Below are 10,265 nucleotides of genomic sequence, written 5' to 3' on the forward strand. Positions count from 1 at the left end.
TTTTTTTGTATGGAGAGTGATGCACCCTAATGTGCATTCGTAGTATCCATCATTCTAAACTTTTACGCAATCCAAAAGCGTTTGGGGGTATGTACTGGACGGCACGTTCTTCAAAGTGTTGATACAAGCCCCTTGATTGGCTTCTACGTTGGCATAGATTACTATGCCTTTCCATGCCCAAATACATTTCACCAAATGGATAGAAGTCAAAGGATGCCAAATCTAGCGAATGTACGAAGTGGCTGGTGATAAGAATACGAATTTTAGTATTTCTTCGCGAAACTTGGATGGAAAACGATGCATAAAACGCCTCCAAACTTCCAAAAAGAACGCACGCTCTCCTGGGGAGCTTTCTATACCGATGGTTCCAAGACTGAAAACGGAACTGGAGCTAGATGACATCTCGAGGGTAATTCCAGATGTCTTTCAATCGAAAGTTTTTAAAGTAGCAGGTTGGATAAGTGGCGAAAGGTGGCGTGAACATCAAATCAGGGTCTGCAGCGACAATCAAGCTGTCCTTAGGCCTTCGAAACCGCAACGAACAAGCTGATGAATTGGCGAGCGCCTAATTAGACCGGAGCCAATTTTAGGGTCAAGCATAGCAGGGAGAGCCGGTATTGGATCGGAGGTATTGAGAGCCTAAGAGAGAACGAGCTACATTGCTTTCCCTCTAAGAACTACTTAAATTCAAAAAAGAGTTTGCTAAGCATCCAAAGAAGTAGTCTTCCTATTGTGTCCACCAGAAAGCCTTTCCACATCCGCTTAATGCTTCTGCCAGGCCTCAAGTATGGCGGGCACCCATTGGCTGAGAGCTGGTAAACTCTTTTTGGGGTTTCCCACAATTTCCATTCCACTCACCACTACCTTTCCAAGACTATCACAGCCTACTCTCTGCTACCGGTTGCTGTTTCTGGAAACCTATTTCATTAATTAACCTAAGAAAACTTACAATTGGAGCACCCTTTATTCGAGAGCAAGAATAGCCAATCAGTACTTTTTATTCCTTCGCGTGCAACCGCACGATTTCCTTTCCAAGTATATGGCTAACAACAATTTTGTTGGCTTTGAACTTGAACCATTAACGAATAACACGAACTCAACTGCTCTATTGCACCCGTAATCTGTGCAAAATATTCGTCAAGGCGTTTTCGAGTGGGCGTGAAAGGTGTATACTTAATTCGCTAAACAATAGCTAGCTGCCACTGCATATTTAACGGTAAATAGCGACCTATAAACATACTAACTGCATATCGGTTAGTACATATAGCATACATACATATACATATACATATATACTCGTACTACATAAATCCACTTGTATGCCCATAAACCGATGCATACGTGTGTGTGTTGATTTTTGCAATCAACAAAACATGCAATAAATCGCTCAGCTACACCTCAAGCGTTGCGGCTTTTTTTTTTTGCGCCAACTGACGTACATATATATATATAGCGTGCCATGGCACTCAATTCGATTATTGTGCTTTTCTTCTATGATATTTTTCACACCGTTCTTTTCAAGGCAAGCATGTGCTTAGGACAATATGTAAGTCCTTTACGTGCTTTAGTTTAGTATTGCTTAAGTACTGACGCAGGTTCACAAATACTTGTAAATACTTAGATAGTTGTTTTCGATGAGCACCGGTCGCTATGCATGTAGTTCTCTTGAGTGTTGTTGATAAAAAATTATTTACTCAGCAATAGAAAAGCATTAATGCAGTTGGTTGCACAAAGCGGAATGATGCCATTTTTATTTGTACAATAGAAATACATACATGTTTCACATTTTTAAAGCAGGACTTTCAGGAAATACAATGAAAGACAAGAAAAAAATGTGTGCTAAGATATATATTAGTTTGACGGAGCAGACAGATTTAGGGAAGTTGAGGCGCTCAAACTCAAACGACATAGCTACATACATATATACAGACATATACACTTCTCATAATCTGCATTGAAAAGCGGAAGGATGTACCTTCCCGCTGCTTTTAGGAAAATTAGTTTAAGTTGATAACCATTGACTCCGTGAACCAAAAAATTTTAGAAAAATTCCAAAAATATAGTTATGGAGACTTTGCTGAATGAAATCGGAAAAATCTGTATAGCTTAGGGAATTTTTGTACAATTAATATGTCGGACAGCTCTTTTTTAGCTCTTTTAGTGCCGTTTTCTCAGGTGAGTGTTCAAATTTATCTGCGGTCTAAGCACATTTTTTGAGAACAAAATTTGATTTAGAGGGCAGATAAATTTTAAAATCTACTTGAGAAAACGGCCCTCAATAAGTGAACAACAGAGTTTGGTTTAGATAAGGCATCAGGTATGGGTTTAATACAAATATAGGGTGTAACTTTAACCCAAAATCGCCATAGCTATGGTTATCAACTTACCTTAAATTTCCCAAAAGCAGTGGAAAGACAAGCCTTACGCTTTTCAATGAACATACGATAATGAAAATCCGTTTCCGTTTGAATTTATGACCGGTGTTTAGACCCAGATTTTCAGTATTTTGATCATAACTTAAGGTCTTGGGGGTATATTTAAAATTCTGCTAACGCAAAAATTATTTTTTTAGAACCGCTGTACCATCCCTACTACATGACATAAAAGATACAGCACCGGGAGAACCCTTCAACTATTTTCAACTAGTTTTTATTATGTAACATTTATTAACTGGAACAGGGCATGAATCACGTATGACCACAATCGTCTGAACGATATCGTGTCGAGATTGTCTTGCTTCATAAAAATCAAAAATTGTTTGATCGTTTGTGCGATATCGTCAACTCGATTCCAGTTTTGCTTCACGTAACAGTAAACAGTAACACGTAACAGCAACACAAATGCATAAATCAAGGTTTTTTGACAACATAGTTTTGTCAGTATCGTTTGAGCGACTATCGTTTCAAAGTTACGCGATTCATGCCCTGGAGAATCCATTTTCTTCAAATTTGCTACTTTTTCTGCACTTTGAACTAAAAAATTTAATACAAATAAACAAAAGTTCAAAAATCGGGCTCAACTAGTCTCTTGCAAATTTTATTAGCTTTTATTTAAAAGACTGAGGCTCCAGTGAATTGTGAACATAAAATGCCAATTTTGAACCACTGTGCAGCGGCGGATTGCTTTTACTCATAGCTGACAAATACGCGCAAATATGGAGAATAGAGTGAAAATTAAACACAAAGTACTCGAAAATTTAAAAAGAAATGCTCACTTGAAAATGTAAGGGATACAAAGAATTATTAAGAAGCAAATGAAATTTAAAAGAAAGCCAACAACTACGTAAGCATAGTAGGGAGAGGTGGGTAAGAACTTTGCATACTTTTTACTGACAAGGGGAGCAATGGGTTGGTTGGTTGGTAGAAGCGTCGCTTGAGTACATTCTCAGAACCTAATTAGTGGTGTTAACACCATTTTGATACGATTTCTCTGGGATCCTTGATTTTATCTGCTTTCATGATTCGTTGGGTTCGTCAAACCATTGGGATTTTCCGATGAATATATTTAGATTAGTAATGGTGAATTTAAAGATCTTCCAAAGATTTTGGATGGAAAAGCGACACCAAGGGTTGCATGAAAGGATCATTTTAGCTGCATGTTCATCAATGGGCCAATGTCTTGTTATCGTGGCTGTTAATTCGACTGTATTTCTCCTCGACCTCTTTAATGTCGCCATGTAATCCTCGCAGTTTTGCAGGTTTGAAGGTTATTCCAACGTGTATCAGACATACGTGTGAATTGCATATGCAGATCCCTTTTATTGTCTCTGCTTCGGATTCATCAAAAGATGCTCCGGCCTTAGCCAAGTCATCAACCCTCTAAATTCCGTGTATGTTCCTATGGCCGGGGACCCAAATGAGAGAGATGTATGTTAACTCGGCCGCCGCGCTTAATGCCCATTTCAATCTATGGCTGTTTTGTACTTTGTTACCGGTGAAGCAAGTACCAGAAGTGCCGCTTGGCTATTTGAGAAAATGTATGCTTTTCATACTGCAACGCACTTACTCTATAATGCTTTACAGGCCCTTTCGATTACCAGTACTTCCGCTTGGAAGTTCCGCTTGGAAGATACTAGGAAAGTGTGGTAGTCGAAACGAGGGAGAGAGAGACATTCAACGTTTCGGAGAACACCCCCGCACCCACACCGCAGTCCATTTTTGGACGCGTCAGTATAGATTTCAATTCACCTCGACTTTCCTGCCCCTACTCCAATCCCGTCTAGAAGGAAACTTCACCTGAACGTTTTTCCTGAATTCTGTCGTAGAGTTATATAATCTGAATGTTTCCCTGATTCGACAAGCTTGTCAAGAATACGACTATGACCGTGCCGTAGCGCGCTCCAGCAGCCTGACTACCGAGAACGCAGCCATTTCGCGGATGTGGAGTTCTATGGGCCTGCAGCACCTGAACAAAAGCTGATCTCTGTATACTGCTTAATTTATTTCCGTTGTACTGCTTATCCAGTTCTGGCCACCAAACTACAGCTGCGTACGTTTTAGTATTAGTCGTATGATAGCCGTGTACATTCAGAGGACAAGCTTTGGCTTTAATGCCCAGTTCCTACTGAATACTCTTTTGCATGTATAATGGGCTCTCTCCAGACGCCTCTCTATATTTATATTCCAGCTCAGTTTGGAGTCTAGTACGAAACGCAAGTATTTCGCCTCGGAGGACAGTGTGAGAGTCATTCCATTAAGGGAGGGAAGCCATAATCGTGCTGTTTTTGTTTCATGGAAAACAGCATCAGTTCCGTTTTGCTGAGGTTGACGCCTAGGCCGCTTCTTGTGACCCAGGTGTTTAGCCCGAGAAAAGCTCACCCTTGGATCTCACTAATCGTTGACGGGAAGAGACCTGATACCGCCACCCCTACATCATCCGAATATGCTACAACTGTCAATCCAACTTTGTTGAGATACAGGAAAATGTCGCTCAGCACCATCACCGGATACGGGACTCCCCCTAAGGCCCCTAAGGCCAAGACGAGTGTGGAGCGATATTACCTATGACAGCCCCAACTTAAAGACGCCATTTTGTTACAGGGAAGCACAGAAGTCAAAAGAGTTTAAATAGGACACCTGAATCATTATTTCGGAACTACTTGCAATGCCCTGCAAAGTCGAAATGCAAATCTACTTAATTGCAAATAGCAAATATGCAATTTTTTCAATCATTAATTAAAAGAATACATTCACAGTGACCTGATTTCTTGACGAAACTTCCGCCGGAACAAATGTGAAACAGAAACTGCGAAGGAAGCAAGCAAAATCAGCTATCGTGTTCAGTACAGCATCGTCATCAAGCGGATATGGCGAACGAAGTTATAGTTATTGTAGGCTCTTGTTGACTGCCATGCAAATACATATATATATACATACATACATATCTTCGAAAAGAGCCATGGCTAAGGGTGTATGTAGGTATAAAAGCTTTACAACTGCTGGTTGTTGTGTGTTGCCGCTGCTGTTGCTGTTGCTGCTGCTGCTGCAGAAAGTGGAAAAATCAATAAATCGACCTTGAGCGCTTTTCGAACTTGCAAACCCAGTAGTAGTAAAGTGAAAATCGTATGCGAATATGTGCAAATGTATGTAAGTGTTAGTGCTAGTATGTAATTGCGTTGGTAAGTATGTGACACGCGCCTATAGAATGTGTGCGCATCTTCATTATGCCGCTGAAAGTATTGTTGCAATATTTTCGGTATACTACTTACTACATAATATGGATAAACAAGCGAGAAAAGGGTAGAGAAAGAATAAAACAAACACACACGTCACGCGGGAGTGGGAAGTAGGTACATATGTATGTATGTATGAAGGTCTCAGAGTTAAGCAAAGTTTGAACAGAAGAAAATAACGATTTGCTGTCTTCACTTGAGCGAGGGGAGCAGCTAAACATCAATTGTTTACTGCATACATACAAAATTTAAAAAAATAAAATAAATGCGAAAAAACGAAACAGGGGGAGCAACCCGACAGCTTAAGGCGGCGCGGCGCAAGTTTAGTGCGACTTCGGTATTTATGTAGATTATCAATGCGATTTCTATGCAAACTTTTATGCCTTTGTTGTTTTGCGTTTTTTTTTTGTTTTTTTTTTTGTTCACAACGCTTTGAACCTTGAACTTTATAATCGCTTAGTAAATGAAAAGTGGTGTAATTATTTCACGTGAACTTGTGGCCCACGTACCTACCGCCATACAAATGTAAATGTTTATTAAAGTACGCTAATAACAAATCCTCGGTGTGCTTATTTCTGTGAAAGTGCCTGACTGACATGGAAGGAATTCTAAGAAACGATTGCAGTTAAGTAAAGTTTCGATCCGAATGTTTTTAAAACCTGCAGGCAATTACATGTACTGATGTTTATCGAACTTTGTGGAAGTGTCCTTTTCAAGGGAAATGTCATTTATGACTAAACAATTACTATTATAAATAATTGGCAAAGTAAAAGCTATTTACTGAAATCTCAGAATTTGCTTTAATAAAGCACAAAAATGTCGATATGGTACTCAAGCGGTTTTTATGTGAAACCGTACAATAAAATTCTGTAACTATCATACTATCATGGTCACCCTGTCACAAAGTGCAGAAAAAGTAGCAATTTTGAAGGAAATCGATTCCAGTTAATAAATGTTACATAATAAAAAAATAGTTGAAAACAATTGTAGGGTCCTCCCAAAACGAAGAAAAAATTTTAAAAAATTTAAATGTTAAAAAAAAAATGTTTACAAAATTTAAATTTTTTGTTTGGTTTTTATAAAAAAATTTGGTACGCAGTTTTATAGCATGCAGATGTGCTTGAAATATTGGTGAAAAAATTATTAAAAATCAACGCGACCTCTTAGCCATTTCCAAATTGCACTTTATTGCACTAAAATTTAAGGATTAATAAAATTGCAAACCCAATTTTTTCTAGAAACTCAATTTTTTTATTAATTTTAGTGAATTTTTTTTTTGTATAATAGTTAAAATTTTTCTTTTGAATTTTTTTTTCGTTTTGGGGGAACCATACAATTGTTTTCAACAAGTTTTTATTACGGAACATTTATTAACTGTAACAGGAGAATCGATTATCTTTAAAATTCGCTACTTTTTATGCACTTTGCACCAAAAAATTTAATATAAACAACAATTCAAAAATCGGGCTCAACTGGCCTCATGCAAATTTTATAAGCTTTCATTTAAAAACAATTAATCAAATTAAGTGAAAAATTAAGGCTACAGTGAATTGGGAACACCAAATCCCAGTTTTGAACCACTGTGCAGCGGTGCTCTGTCAAGAATGATCCTAAAACAAAATAGAAAGCCAGAGTAACCTAATAAGTATCTCTCTGTAAAGCGCAAGTGTGGGAAAAATCGATAGGTTGTGCATTTTGCACAGCAGCCGAAGAGGTAGCTCTGGTCGTCTCAGGACTACCTGTATAAACTCTTAGCTAAAAAAAAAAAAACAAGTTTTGTGTGTAGATTCTTCTCTATTACCGGTATTACTATATTACTAGTGAGCCCGCATGTCCAAAATTAAACTTAACATTTTAAACAGGTGGCAACCCTTTTCACAGTTATAAGCGGTCCGTGTGCCAAATTTCGTCTAAATCCGTCCAGCTGTTTTTGAGTGGAGATAAGTGTCGCACATCACCCAGTACCGATAAAAAATTCTAATTTCAAAAAATAAAATGTTATTTCATATCTACAGGCCAAGCTTTTTAATTTGACATCTAATTTTTAAAATTCGTGCAGAACTGATGACTTTCTTCAATAATTTCTTCGTGTAGGTGGCAACCTTAATTAAAAGTATTTTCAAACTAACAGGTCTATTCTGCGCTGGTATTAAAAATTTTATAACCGGTAAATATAGTTGCTGTAAGGTTTTAAACACTTTCCGCTGTTGGTGTACTCTTGTTACCGGTAAATTTTGTTACTATCTCATAAGCTGGTAAGTAAATGTTGCCCCTGAAATATGCAATGCCAGAGTTTCCACAATTTGTCATAGCTGAATTGCTGAATATTTTAACTGCATTACCAACGGACCTAGGATCGCGTTGACAAGAACTGTTAACGTTTTTGTGGAAATAAAATTTTCCGGTTACAAAATCTTCGGTAACGTGCAGAATAAACCTGCAAAGCGTCCATAAAACTCCTTCGTTTGACACTCATATTTGAATATATCATATATGTACATATATACATACATATCTTGTGCATAAACTAACTGAATTCGACCTTTCAAACAGGTGGCAACCATTTTAAAAATAATTTTCAAACGAAAATCTTCTTAAATCTTTTTCGTGTGTTATTGGGATACATGTTTCAATTAACTAATGAATTAGGTTGAATCTGGTTTTTAAAATACGTGGTAACCCTCCTAAATATAGTTTGCAAATAAAGCCTTTCCATACCCATTTTTCGACTGATATCTTTTCACACATCTTTTAATAACTCATTGAAGAATAATTATTTGAATTGAACATTTTAAAACGGTGGCAACCTCTTCAAATGCCTCGAATATATCGTAAATGTTGGAATTAAAGACTGTTTTCCACTATTTCCTTTGACATCCATATTTAAATATCTCATAAACTTGTGCATAATTTATTTAAACGCTGTTTAAAATATTTTCAAAATAAAAATTTCTTATTCATTCATTCATTTCCATCAAGCCTTAACTGCAGTTTATGCCTATTGGATATAGGAGATTATAACTCGAAGTACAAGCAAACGGAAGTATACAAGCGAGAAGTAAGAAATAAACCTTTCCGATCACCCCTTGTTAAAATTAGTGGAATTCAGCTTCAGAGCTGAAACATGTGGCAACTCTTCTAAAATTGTAGTTCCATTTGGATTTATATCCATCTTTTAATAATTCATTAAGCTTATTGAATATTTATATTTTTAAACAGGTGGACACTCTGTTCAAACACCTCAAAAATATTTTATACTTATTTTCAAAGTAAAGATTGCCATTCTTTTGACGCCCATACTTAAATATTTCATTTAAATTGTGTATAATTTAATTAAATTCGACTTTTCAAACAGGTGGCAGCACTCTTCAAAATATTTTCAAAGTTAACGCAACAAACATTAAGGTAAGAGAACGATTGGAAAACTATTCGAAATCTAGTGTGTTTCTCTAAGGCAAAAGGTTAGAAGACGATTAGAAAAACTGTCGTGAATTATAGCATTCTGTACGAAAAGGGGAGTTAGTTCTCGATATCGAGAAAAAAGTTGCATATCTAATTATTCTCTAATAGAATTCTGACATAGTTCTCTAACCTGATTTTCGATTCGAGAAATATATTTATTTACATTAGAATTCTAATGTAAAATCAAAACATTTCTCTAACGTTAGATTAGGTTTGCAGGGAAACCTTTTTAAATCTCATACGTCTGACACCAAAATATTGTGAACCATATCTCAATTACCTAAACTGAATTTTATTTATCCAAACCATACTACAGTTATGCTAGTTTTGGCAATCACTCATCATACTTTTTTCGCAAGAAAATAGTGGTCGAAATTATATGTGTGGGTCTGAATATTGTAATGGGTAATATCTACAAAGCCAAGAGAATTATCTCTAATCAATTACTAATTTCTGTGTATTGTAATTATTGTTGTATTAGTATACAAAATTACCATCTAGCCCAATAAGCAACAGTACATTTACAGCGTAGGGGCCATATAATCAATACTAATGAAACTCCAAATACGAATGGCCTACAATTACCTACAAAAATTAATGTTTACATCGTACGTTTCGCTATAACCGCACTACGAACAAATAGTTTTGTTATAGGCTCAGTGTGACACGGCGTATACGCAACAGAAGTTCGATCAATGCTTAGTAATGCTGTTGCCGACCGCTTGCTGCGATAGGCTGAGCTATATATGTAGATACATACATACATACATATGTACATAAGGTTATACATACACATGGGTATATGGTACACATGTGACATGTACTTACATCCATACATATGTATGCTGCGTGGAATTCTATGCTATTCTATGCTCCGTTGACCTGACCCACTTTCCCGTGCTCACTACAATCGTCAGCACCGTCAGTCGCAAAATTTCATGTTTCACTTCTGATTTTAATTGCATTTGCTACATTTGTACGTATGGCTGTGTGCCGAAATTGCAAAACATTCACTCATCTCGCTTTGATTTGACGAGGCGTTGCTTTTTACCTCTTTTATTTTCGATTACTTAAATCTTTTAATTGATTTGGAATTTTTTGTTCCATTTAATTAATTTTTAGTGCTTCTTAG

General features: G+C 36.8%; 1 protein-coding gene across 3 annotated transcripts in view; it reads right to left on the reverse strand.

Moving 5' to 3' along the window:
• LOC118747713 (protein encore) overlaps window positions 1–10,265 on the reverse strand; it is a 58,332-nt gene that overhangs the window by 20,068 nt on the left and 27,999 nt on the right. The gene's annotated exons all lie outside the window — the stretch shown is intronic.

The sequence above is a fragment of the Rhagoletis pomonella genome, unplaced genomic scaffold (genome assembly GCF_013731165.1).
Source record: "Rhagoletis pomonella isolate Grant_MI unplaced genomic scaffold, Rhpom_1.0 Rhpom_scaffold_00012, whole genome shotgun sequence".
Classification (NCBI taxonomy): Eukaryota; Metazoa; Arthropoda; class Insecta; order Diptera; family Tephritidae; genus Rhagoletis; species Rhagoletis pomonella.